The 12,012-nt window shown below is 38.2% G+C and overlaps 1 long non-coding RNA gene across 1 annotated transcript in view; it reads right to left on the bottom strand.

The window, feature by feature from the left end:
* The window catches only part of LOC125333393, a 40,977-nt gene that overhangs the window by 2,489 nt on the left and 26,476 nt on the right, over positions 1–12,012 (bottom strand). Inside the window, exon 3 of the long non-coding RNA XR_007206838.1 lies at positions 577–648. This is a non-coding gene — a long non-coding RNA (uncharacterized LOC125333393). The remainder of the gene's footprint in view (positions 1–576; positions 649–12,012) is intronic.

Genomic DNA, 12,012 nt, shown 5'->3' with positions numbered 1-12,012 from the left:
TACTCTGTAGGCAGAAAAGGAAATGAAGAACATGTTCAAAATCACTTATGGACATTTTAACTGCTTTAGTAAAGTTTTTGTTCAATACAATTATTTTATTTTTAAAGCTCAGTCAAGGTGACTGGGGAAAAAAAATGTGTGTTCTTATGTTCTGCTGTTGAGTGGTAAATGTGCCATATACTCTCATGTTGTCTACACTCAAATAAGTGAAATTCCAGGACTGCAAGAATATCAGAAGTATTAATTTGTTGAATTTGCCATTGAATGGGTATTTTCAATAAAAATTGCATATATGAAAGTAATAAAGAACTAGATGCAGATCCTGACTGTTGAAAAACATGGTCATTAATTAATACGTTAAGAGTTGTTATCCCCTTCTTTGGAAAAAAACAGATGGAAAAATGAATCAGCATGGATTCATTGGCAGGAAATTAAATTTCTAAGAGGAGAAAATCAGGATAACTGTAAATCCTATGATTTGTTAATTCATCAGCACAGCAGCCTCAGCTTAAACAGCAATTAGTGAGCACACGTGGAACCAAGGAAACTGGGTAAAGAGTTTCAGTGCTTGCTCACCTCCAGGTGATATGTAGAAGTTTCAGCCAAAAACCAAGGCAAGTTTTCAGGTGGAGTCTGATGGAACACTTACTGAAATGAGAAGAAAAAAATCAGTTTAAAGTTCCTCCAATACCCAGTCAGGAATTACAAATCTCACACAATTAATTGTGGTGAATCAGACACCTACTTTACCCATAGATTTTAGATAATATGTGGAACTAGGGACAATTCTGATGGTAAAGCACAGGATACTGATTTATTCACTTCTTTGGTTCACTTTTGAAGTATTAGGCACACGTGCTTTATTGTAGGATTGATTACTGGGCTGAATTCGGTAATTAAAAAAACACACAAAAGTTGCATTGAAATTAAGGCACTTAAGATTCATTGAATTCAGCACTTTGCTCCTCTCACAAAGTTATTGCTGGGCAATGAGCAAACCTCAGGAAATTTTAACCAGGCTGTGCTCGGGGTAAGGTTTTGTCTATTTGCCCTGTTGGGTGATTTCAGCCATGCCATATATCTCATTATTCCATGCTTAGGATGGATATTTGGGTTCCCAATCGACTCCTAAGCCTCTGTGTTATTCGAGTGCTTGAGGAATCGTGCACAGGCATCCAGTGAGGACTTGCTTTGCTTGTTGAGTGACTGCTTGGCATAAAGCACCATCCTGCCCAAATGGTTTCTAGAGAGCTGCATCCGATATAGAGCAGTCAGTCAACAGCTTTGGAACACAGCTCCCAAAATAGCCAGCATAATCAGATCCACAGCACAAAAGGCAGCCTTCTCTTGCATCAAATAGATGAGACAAAGGGATCCTTAATCTATCAGAGAAAGAGGAGGAATAAGATCAAGAAATCCTTATGTTCCATCTATACTGATTTTTCTTTGTATTGTTATCCACACCATTTGACCTTGGTGCATTAATATTCCAAATATATTCTCTCTATTACTGGTCTATTCATCATGCACAATTTATAGCTTCAGCTGCTCCCAATTAAAAAAAGAAACAAAAACAAAACAAAACAAAACAAAAAAAAAAAAAAAACAAAAACAAAAAAAAAACAACAAAAAAAAACAACAAAAAAAAACCAAACAAACAAACAAAAAAACCCCAACCAACCAGCCAACCAAAAAGTTTTAACTGCTTAAATTCCTAATATGAGAGGAAAGGGAAAAATGCAATGTGGGATGCATAAGCTGACCAGCTGATAAAAATGCAGGCTGTGACATGCAGGACCTTGAAGATCTTGTCCTACGACAACCACTTCTGCTTCCAAAGAGCAAATCATTCCCAGGAGGCAAGCACACACAAGCAGCAGCTTGGCTCCATTAGGTTGCCAGTCTAAATAAAAATAGTTTCTACCTTTAAATGCTTAAAAAGAACTTTGGTAGTGTATGTAAGCAGAAAACCTGTGATCTTTACACAGAAATGATGGTACCTACTATTGCATAGCATTTTTTATATATGAAATTTGGAATATTCCAGCTCTAGAATCTAAAATATACATGTAAAATATGTATATTTTCTCCAAGGAAGAGAGTTATCCATGGGTAATCTCAAGCACTTAGACTCTTTCTGTTCTAGTATCAAGGCAGGTCTAAAATTTTTGGCTGACCACTGAAAATATGCATCAATGTCAGCCTTGAATCTTAAAGACCTCCTATTTATTGCATATAACTAAATGTCTCCATTATTAGCTCATAAGAAAGGTCTACACACTGATACACAGAACAGGTTTAAGGCACTGATCTGAATACAGCCATGTGTAGAAATTTGTGAAGGAAAACACTGTCTAGAATGGAAAAAATTCATACACAAAAAAAAAAAAAAAAAGGTCCCAGAAGCTCAAAAAGAGTACTTATCCAAAGATAACAATTAAAAAACCCGTGAATTTAGAAAAATATCTGATACTATCAGTCAAATGTCCTACCCAGCAAACCACAGTGAAACAGCACCGACTACAAAGCCTTGAGGGCCATGCCCTTGTGTGGGGTCTGCCCAATCTTCTCTGATGTTCTTGATCACCAATAAAGAAAAGATTTCCACTTTCACAGGTCCCTGCCCAGATCCTTCTCCTTCGCAAATGCCACCCTCCTTCAGTCTGGTTGCCCTCTCCAAATAACGTTTAGAATGTCAGTTTTAAGTGTCTGAGTGCAATATTCAGGTCTTTCGCCGTGCTGCAGCTGGGATGGCACACAGGAAATTGTGGGATTCTGTGGAAATGCACCACGTATAATAAATAAGACAGATATCACCAGGGCTTTCTGTCTTCATGCTGCTCTCAGTTCTCAGTGCTTTGGTGGAAAAAGATGCCAAGTGGCTGAGAACAGTGGGAATTGCTCATGCAGTCATCACTTCACTGGACCGAGAACGATACCAAGAAGTTGGGTTTTTTCTGTGAACACTCTTGAGTTTTGGCTGCATTCTTACAAATGTATTTAATTTCTGTTATTCTTTTTTTTTTTTGGATAATGAGAAAAATATGCCATTTTTAAAAGTCTTCATTCCTAGTGAGAAACTGCTCGTATAAGAGTTCAAGCTGAACTTCTACCAGTCTTACTTGGCGAGTAATTTGGATTCTGAGTTACAGGAAGACATGAATTACCATGACCCTGTAGTTCATATTATTTTTTGAGGGTTGAGCTGTGATGAGCTGGGGAGCTTGTACATAATTTATGAGCTCCAGCTTCAATATGAGCTCCAGATTTAATAACCATCTCCAGGCTGATGTGTCTCCTGCACCGTTACTGTGCTGCTGCTTACATCGGTGACTGTGGGATGGACAGGGACACAGCAGCCTCTCCACTTATTAAAGTCAGTCAGCAAGAGCACAATTGTTCCTAGCAGGGAACTGAAATAATTTTCAAGTATAGAATCCGTACTGAGACTTCTCTTGTGAGTTCTGGTTCTTTGGGTTTCTTTTCACCCTGTTTGATACTCTCCAAATCTTCCATCCCTCTCTGAAGGGCAAAGAATGGGAATGATCCCACACACCACACTTTGTTGTCAGGAAGAGCTTCAGACTGGGGAAGACATTGAATCCACCACGCTTAAGTTCCCAAGGGCAAGATTTAAGAGTACAGCCTTGGGGTAAGGCAGCTCCCTGTTTTCTACGTAGAAATTACTGCTCTGAGTTTGGAAATCTCTCCACGCATTGACAGAAGCTCAGCTGGGTTTGGATTCCACTCTGGAAACCAAGAAACAAAAATGAGGAGCTACAAGTCTGGCAGGACTCCTGTTGATCTCAATAAGCCCAAAGAATAAAAATTTGGACATATTTCCATCCAGAGTCAAGGGATAACAAAGACAGCAGAGAGCAAAGAATTATTGGGGTGTTGGGATTTTTTTGGGTTGGTTTAGACCACTTCACTTTTCATGCAATCTAGAACGGTTATCTTAGTATGCTAAATAGTAACTTTATATATATACTTTTTTTAGCCATCAGCTATTGCTGAAGAAGTGAATTATAAATAGGAGAGGAAAAGGGAGTGTTTAGCATTTGGATTGGCTGAAATGCTGACGTTAGCCACTGAGTAGTGGCAACTTCTCTTTAGAGAGGGTGGCCCCTAGAACAACTACCCAAAATATGCTTTAAAAATGAGAGTTAGAATCCAGAGAACCTCATTTATGTTAAAACACAGGCACCAAAGAAATCAGATGAAAGTCCAGTAAGGGAAACATAACCAGCAGCCTGAGAAAATAATTGGACAGCAATAAGTAAATGTGATTTTATTCTTTGTGTTTATGTCTCTTTGAGATTCCTTTCACTCATTTAAACATTCCTTGATTCTTGGATCACAATGAAGTTATAACTAAATCATATTTCTTTAAGATATTTTCTAAAGCTGTAGGAGAAGCTCTTCAGTTTTAGTTAATTTCCATCGAATCCAGATTACTTGGGGCATTTTTTAATGGAAAAAACCTCAATATTTTAAACTGGTTCATTGATGATTTCACTCAGATTCGAACACAGGAAATTCTGAAATGAAAAATAGAAAGCTAATCAGAAAAATTGTAAGAGAAGGGAAACCAGATTGTCCTTTGTCTTACACCAGTTTATGCTGTTGAAGTCAAAGAAATCTGAGCAGTGAAATGAAATGATGAATCAGACCTAGTGCCTTTCTCCATTGCAAATTTAATGTTACGGAAAATGATATTAAAGTATAATACCCCTACTTTAGGGCTTACCAGAAAATGACTCATGATAAACAGAGTGCATTTTCAGAAATGGCATTAAAAAATAAATTTAGCTTCTCTCTCAGGCTCATTCAATATTTCAGGGTATAATTTAAGTACACATCCTTCATTGTGTTCAATAATTCTTCCTTGGGAGTGGGAATTCAGAACTTTAATGGTAACTTTCACATTCGTGCATAAAGTTATCAGGGAAACTTGAAGTTAAACTGAACATTTCTGAATACAGAAGTAAGGTAACACAAGGAAAGGCATGTTTCTCTTTCCCAAATTGCCTTTGAGTAAGGCAATTTAAGTGACATGAAAGATAGTTTAGCTTTTATAAACTGCATTTAAGCGCCCATTCACCTTGATATCGAAAGCATTTTTATTGACTTGAACCCGTGCAAGTTCTTTCAGATAAATTACCAAATAAAATAAATAAATAAACATTAGACTTGCAAAGAATATAACAGACAGGACTGACCATCAGACAGAGGCTTGCCTTGAACAAACCAAGTAGCAATGAGGAGAAACCCATTTTTCTCAAGAAAACATCTAAACTCTCCCAAAAACAAGACAAAATAAAACCCCAAACCCTTTTTAACTGAAGGCTGCAAGGTTAAGTTGGTCTTCCTGAGTATTTGAAGATGACATGTCCTGTTTTATGGAGAGATTACTCTTTTATGGAACTCAGCTAAATGAAGTAATAAAAACTTCTGCTTTCCCAAACTATCATATCAAGGCTATTACTTTGTACTTGCAGCCCTAAGAAGATGTATCTCCAAGATTTAGAGATTTCGGTGCTTTTGTTAAGCCTCTGTCATAATCTCAAAGGAAAAGACCTAGGTAAAATTATCCGGAATACCTCAACAGAAAAAAAATACACTGAAATCAATACACATTTAATTAATGTCAACCAAATAATAGGAACTATTTTCTTTCTTCCAACACTAATGCCTGTTTCAGAAATATTTTAAGCTTTTTTACCCTTCTTTTTTTTTTCCTTTCAAAGGCCAAGTTTATTAATTTGGAGAATGAAATGCTCCTCAGCATTGTACAGTCACAGATCAACTGATACATTCGGGCAACGTGCTGGAACAGTGGGAATGAAAATCAATCTGTGCAAAAAGCTGCAGAGGTCACTCCATCACTGCACTTTCCAAAGCCACTGCCCCGTGCAATGTGCTGAAGGAGCACCTGCAGCTGGAGAGCATTTCTCTGGAGCTCACACCCCATCCCAGAGCAGCGACGTGGGGATGTCCCCACTGGCAGCTCTGGCCACGAGAGCTGGGAGCTGGCAGAAGATTCACTGCAGGTTTCCTCTTGTGTTTGTCCTTCCCCTGACCACAAGCCCGGGCAGCCCCAGGAGCAGAGTCTGAATGGTGCTTTCAGCCTTGGTGTTGGAACTGTTTCCCCACATAAACTGCACAGATTTTATAAAGCCAGCCCACAGCAACACATTTCCATGACAACACACTGCAGCAGCTAAACTCATACTTGGAATCAGTTCTCATTTTAGTTCTCACAGTCTAAAAGTGTCTCTAGACTGTACTGGTCTAACCACAATCATCAGTGGTCCAAGATGTGTTGTTAGAAATGGGTGACTTGAACAGAGGGAGCTACCCCCAAGTGCAACAGCTCCAGTACTTTGCAGTTATTCTTAACTTTTATGTTAATTTTGATCCCTTTTGCTGGAGACCCAGCGCTGACTGATCCAGCAAGCAATGCCACCTGCAGCTGAGCTCTGTGCTGTGGCACTGGCAGGGATCAGGACCATTTCTGTTTTTCCTCAATCTATACACAATTCTTTTCATTTCTGTAATTCCATGTGTCCTCTGTAAGGAGAGAACACATCACTCCTGGAGTCAGGTGTGAGGTAAGAAAGCATAACTCACCCTTTGCAGTATTACAAGGATTCCTTTTGTGTTTCTCTCTCTTGCCAGTACCATGTTGGCTCAGCGCCACAAAGAATTCCTTTTGTGTTTCTCTCTCTTGCCAGTACCATGTTGGCTCAGCGCCACAAAGACCCAAGGAACAAGTGTTGTCACAGATCTCAGAGCAAGAGCTGGGTGCTTGCAGCCATTCTGTAGGATGGGAATGTAACCACCACATTGCTACCACACACTCTCAGAGAAGGACCTGTTTGGCTGGTATTAAGCCGCTGCTTAATTAGAAAAAGAGCTGAAATAACCTTTTTTTAACATTCAAAACTGCATTGCAAAGTTTATAGAAGACCTGTGGTATTGCTTTGTGCAAACTCACCACTCTCTGGGGTCATCATCTGCCTCGAATTGCGGAGTGAATTTGGCATGACTATAAAATTGTATAATGCAGCTTTAGCAATCTATGTTCCATGTCAGCACGAGAAATCATAGCAACATCCTGAGATGGGAGGCACCCAAAAGGATCACTGAGTCCAGCCCCTGGCCCTGCACAGACATCCCAACAGTCTCAGCCTGTGCCTCAGAGTATTGTTCACACACTCCTGGAGCTCTGGCAGCCTTGGGGCCATGCCCATTCCCTAGGCAGCCTGGTCAGAGCCCCAGCACCCTCTGAGTCCATGACAGGTCCTTCCATTCCTTCATCAACATAAGAAATGCAATCAGAACAGTTTGCTTCTGTTTTGTTCCCTATTTCAGCTTTACTAGCTCTGCAATCTATGCACTCATACTCAAAAAGAAGGTGCTGTTTCTTGGTTTCTACCACTGAAATAATCTGAAACCTGTCCTTACTCCAAATCCTGCCACAGACACTTCAAAGAATTTGTGGTTTGGGATTTTTTAAAGGACTTTAATTAGCTGGGAAAAACTTTCCTAAGTGGTAAGAGCTCCCTAGCTAATGGAAGATGTCCCACAGCACTCAGATACTGAATATACTGACTAACGTGGTTAATAGATAGATTTATTTGCTTGCAGATACCAGTCAGGACACTCAAAGCTTTGAATTCTGACTAAATTGTTGGATTGCTATATGAAAAGTAGACTGTGAGTTTAAGTGCTTAGTACATTTCTTAGAAGAACTATCCCTTTTTAGTTAATTCATACACTGATCAAACAATAATTTTGTTTCAGTATAAAAATCACAGAAACATTAATCAAAAGTATTTAGTTAATAATAAAAGAGAAGACAAAAGCCACGGGAATGATAACTGAAAGAGTTTTGTGCAGATTCCAATATGATTTTAAAAGAAGTGAAATGTTTGATGTATTTTTTAAAAAACACCTCTCTTGATTCGAGTCAATATTAATCTCTAAATGATGAAATAAATGCTACTGCTGTTTCTCTTTGAAATCAATGGACACAAAAATGTTCAAAAGGAATCCTTTATAGACATCATATGTGGCCACATCAGAAACCCTAGGAAGTTAAACTACATCAGAGTAAGAGCATTAATAGTGGCCTGAAATAGAGGCATTGATCTGTTGAAACTGAATGTAGATCAAGTATCAAAAGCAAATCATGCCAAAATTATTTCCTTTTTGAAGGAAATACAGTCAATTAATAAAATGAGACTATTTTCTAAAAAAAAAAAAATTGGAAATCCTTTTTAGTTATATTTCTTTAAATTTTAAATTCTCTAAACAGTAAAATTCTGCTGTAAGAATATCCTGAGTTCTGATAGAAAATACTGAATAACTCTTTATTCTAGATGGCAGCAACAACATATATTAACAGAAATTGAGATATGGTCAAAATTTCTGGGTTTTAAAGTGACTGTTTTTGTAAGATGCTCAGTATGAGAAGGGTTGTATAACCATATTTTTTCAAAGTTCTGGGAACAAAGATTTCTCTAGTCAAACATATTCCCTCTTCAGCCTCTGAAAATACATCCTAAGAGTTTTGCTAACATTCACTAACAGACTTGGTCAAGGAGTTATGAAATCCCATTTCACAGTCCAGTCAGGTCTTTCTGAATTCACACCCAAAAGAGCCACACTTGAAAATGTTCTGGGGTCCTCTGCGATCTGCCCACAGAGGCTGCTGCTGGAAGGCAGAAAGGCAGAGTACAAGAGCACTGCAAGGCTTTGCAAACATGGGTGTCTCCATTTCAATGACATTCTGAGGCGGAAAATTACAGAAATGCAGTTTGCTGCTGTAACGATGCATTAATGGGGTATTACGTTGCCAGCAGTGCCTTATTTTGGAGGCATAAAACTGTCCATTGAATTTCATCCATTTTTACTCACCATTAATCTGAATCAGGTCATACAAATTACATGGTGCTTCAGCAACAGGAACAATACTGGACTATTTTTCCTGTTACTTAAAAAACAACCACCCAAAACTTAACCTTGATCGCTCAGCTCCTGAGTTTTGATTTTACCTCATCCCACACAAAACCCCGAAGCCCACATGGCATTTATGCCAGAACCTCCATCTGATTACAGAAGGGGATGATGCTCCTAACACAGTACTCAGGGTAATCCTCCTGTAATGTCCTCCTACTTGTGCTGTGCTGGCATTTTTATAATATTATAAACTATCCAGTATTTTAAATGCTTTTCTTCAGTGCTACCTCTTTCACAAAGGCATGAAGAGGCACCATCAAATAAAATCATCCCAGTAGCATGGAGAATGCTTTTTTCTTGCTTTTCATTTTACAAAGACGTCAGGAAAAGTGAGGCAAAGCTGGAGAAATCCAAAATTCCTGAAGGAATTTGACGGTGAATTTTTTCTACGCCTATTCTGAGACTGCCAGTTTTATCTATGCAATTGTTTCACAGACCCTCCAGCAGCTCAGGCACTTCTCTCTCAATGTTGGGGCACAGACTGTTCTCGCCAGCAGGCAAATCCTTCTGGAACTTTCAGGATCCTCAGATACAGCTTCTTTCCCATTCTCTTGACACCAACACTTTTCACACTTTGTAAAAGTCTTCATTATACTCTGCAAGTCCTTCCTTACACAGACAGCAAAAGGAGGACAATAACACCAGGCAGTTTTAAAAAAACCATTTCGGTGTTTCAGAATGGGAAGCAATTTATGGAAAACAGTTTTTGCTTCCTTTGCTGCCCCATGTAGAGAAGAGGAATAAACACTGAGGCTCTGCAGAAATGTGAATTCTTTAGGAGAATCAGACCCTTTAACAACACCCACCCATAAAACAACAACAAAATGAGTTACTTGGGATTGAAGTTGGTTTAGACCCAGACTAAAAAGGTTCAGCCTAGATGGGCCAGAGGACTCTGATTAGAAATCCAGAGTAAACACGAGGGACTATTAGGCTGAACGGTTTTTAACAACAAACACCTTCATGGCAACCTTAGACTTTATGCTTTCCTGAGGATAATGAGTCAGTCCAAACCAGTTTTCTTTTCTGTTGCACAAGTGAATTGAGTGAAATACAGAATATTCTCCAGTGGAGCAACTGGTTTCCGTGGATACAGCTAAGATTACACTTCAGCATATTTTTTTCTTTCAATTCAAAGTCTAGAGGAGCTCAATTTGCCTTATTAAGGAAAAAAAATTTCTTTAGTAGTCTGTCCAAAATGCAGACAAAGGAAAGCAAATGTAGCATTCTAAAGCAAGTCTTGTGAGGACTGCTGCCCTTTTAGTTAGAGATCATTAAAAAAGGTTACATACTTAGAGGAATAACTGAGAAGGAAACATATAATTTAAACATTGGGAGGATATGTGCCATTCTAATATTTATTTTGAAAGTATAATATGCATTTAAATGTTTTCCCTTGAACATTTAAAATATTTTTATGGGTATCTTGCCAAAATCCAGAATAATATGCTACGTGGTAGATCTGTTTTTCTATAACAAATGGTCTGTAACATACCAGAGTAGAAAATCCGTACTTGTGAGACTTTTAATACAATGCAAGATCAAAAAAAAAAAAAAAAAAAATTAGTCGGAGATTAATTTTTATTTTTCGTTAATATTCTGAATACAAGAAACCACTCATTTTTCATATTTTCTTTCAACCATTTGGTGACCCAGACAAATTTTTGTCCTTACTGTTGGGTTCACAGACTCCCACGTATTTCTGTGTCTCATTATTTCTCTAGAATGGAAATATTCCTTCAGCTACAAATATCACTGATGTTAAATGACTCTGTTACTAGGGCTTCAATTACTGAGTTGCCTCCTCCATTAACAGCCTTTCAGCAACCTCTGTTTTCATAAAAATTGTTAAACTGTAGGTCTTGGCCCTATACATCAGCCACATGCATTTTAATAATGTCTTAAGGCAATTTCCTATAGATTCTTGAAACTAAACACCACGTTCTAGGATTTTACATGGGCCACAAAAAATCCATTGTTTTTAGCTGCCAGGGAGTCAGTGGAAGACAGATTCCACCACAATGGGAAGAAATTCTTATTCCAAAGATATTGTGAAAATGTTGAAGAGAAAAACTTATGGCTTCTCATAAGTTTACATTGTCTTAATATGGCTTTTATTGGGATCAATGATATTGATTTGCAGCAAGCAGTCACTGCTTTACTGTTACCTCCCTCGGCTGTTTAAAGAACACACATTGTATTTCTGCCCAACAAGTCTGCAATGTTGAATACTTTTGTGTTCTTACCCACTGAAGGATATTTCCTGAGTATGTCTGCTTTTCCCAAGCTGAATCCCTACAAAGACACTCCCAAAATTCTGTCCAATTTCCCAGGTCTGGCCCAGCTCCTATGACACCATTCCTTTTGGCCTCTTTGCAGAGCATGGTTTGCTGATTAATACAGGAGACAGCTCTGTGAGGCTCCCGGGCTTCTGAGAGGTTGTCAGAGTTTTTGATCCACATTTCTTATTCCAGACAATGTCATGATAAAATTCAGTAGTGCTCAAATTTCTGTTCTTTCATTAGGGCTCCCTTATCTATATAAACATTTCATGTTCTTTCTCTCACAATGCCTAGAGGTTTAGAATAGTTTTATGCATTTTTTGCCACTTCTATCTTTAATCTTGATCCCAGTTAGTTCTTTGTAGTTGCCAGAGGCTTGCTTTTTTTGTTTTGATTTTGTTTTGTTTTGTTTTTCTTTGTTTTTAACTTCAAACACAACTTTCTGTTACTCTTCCTGCTCTGAATACTGACAAGTTGAAAGGAAGGAATACAGGAAACACAAGGCAAGACTGCATTAATCTGCAAAACCTATTGCAGATAAGTAAGCTGCTGCTTAATTCACATTCTTCCTGGGTGAGGCCAAACTATGAATTCCAATAAATATCTAAAATACAAAAAAAAAACCCCAAAAAAACCATAGGGAACAAATGCTTGTAGGGCTTCTTAGATACTCTGTTAATATACCTTCAAACTGCATTTAAAA

This window comes from Corvus hawaiiensis, chromosome 14 (assembly GCF_020740725.1).
Source record: "Corvus hawaiiensis isolate bCorHaw1 chromosome 14, bCorHaw1.pri.cur, whole genome shotgun sequence".
NCBI classification, from domain to species: Eukaryota; Metazoa; Chordata; class Aves; order Passeriformes; family Corvidae; genus Corvus; species Corvus hawaiiensis.
This window is presented reverse-complemented; position numbering and strand designations above follow the sequence as displayed.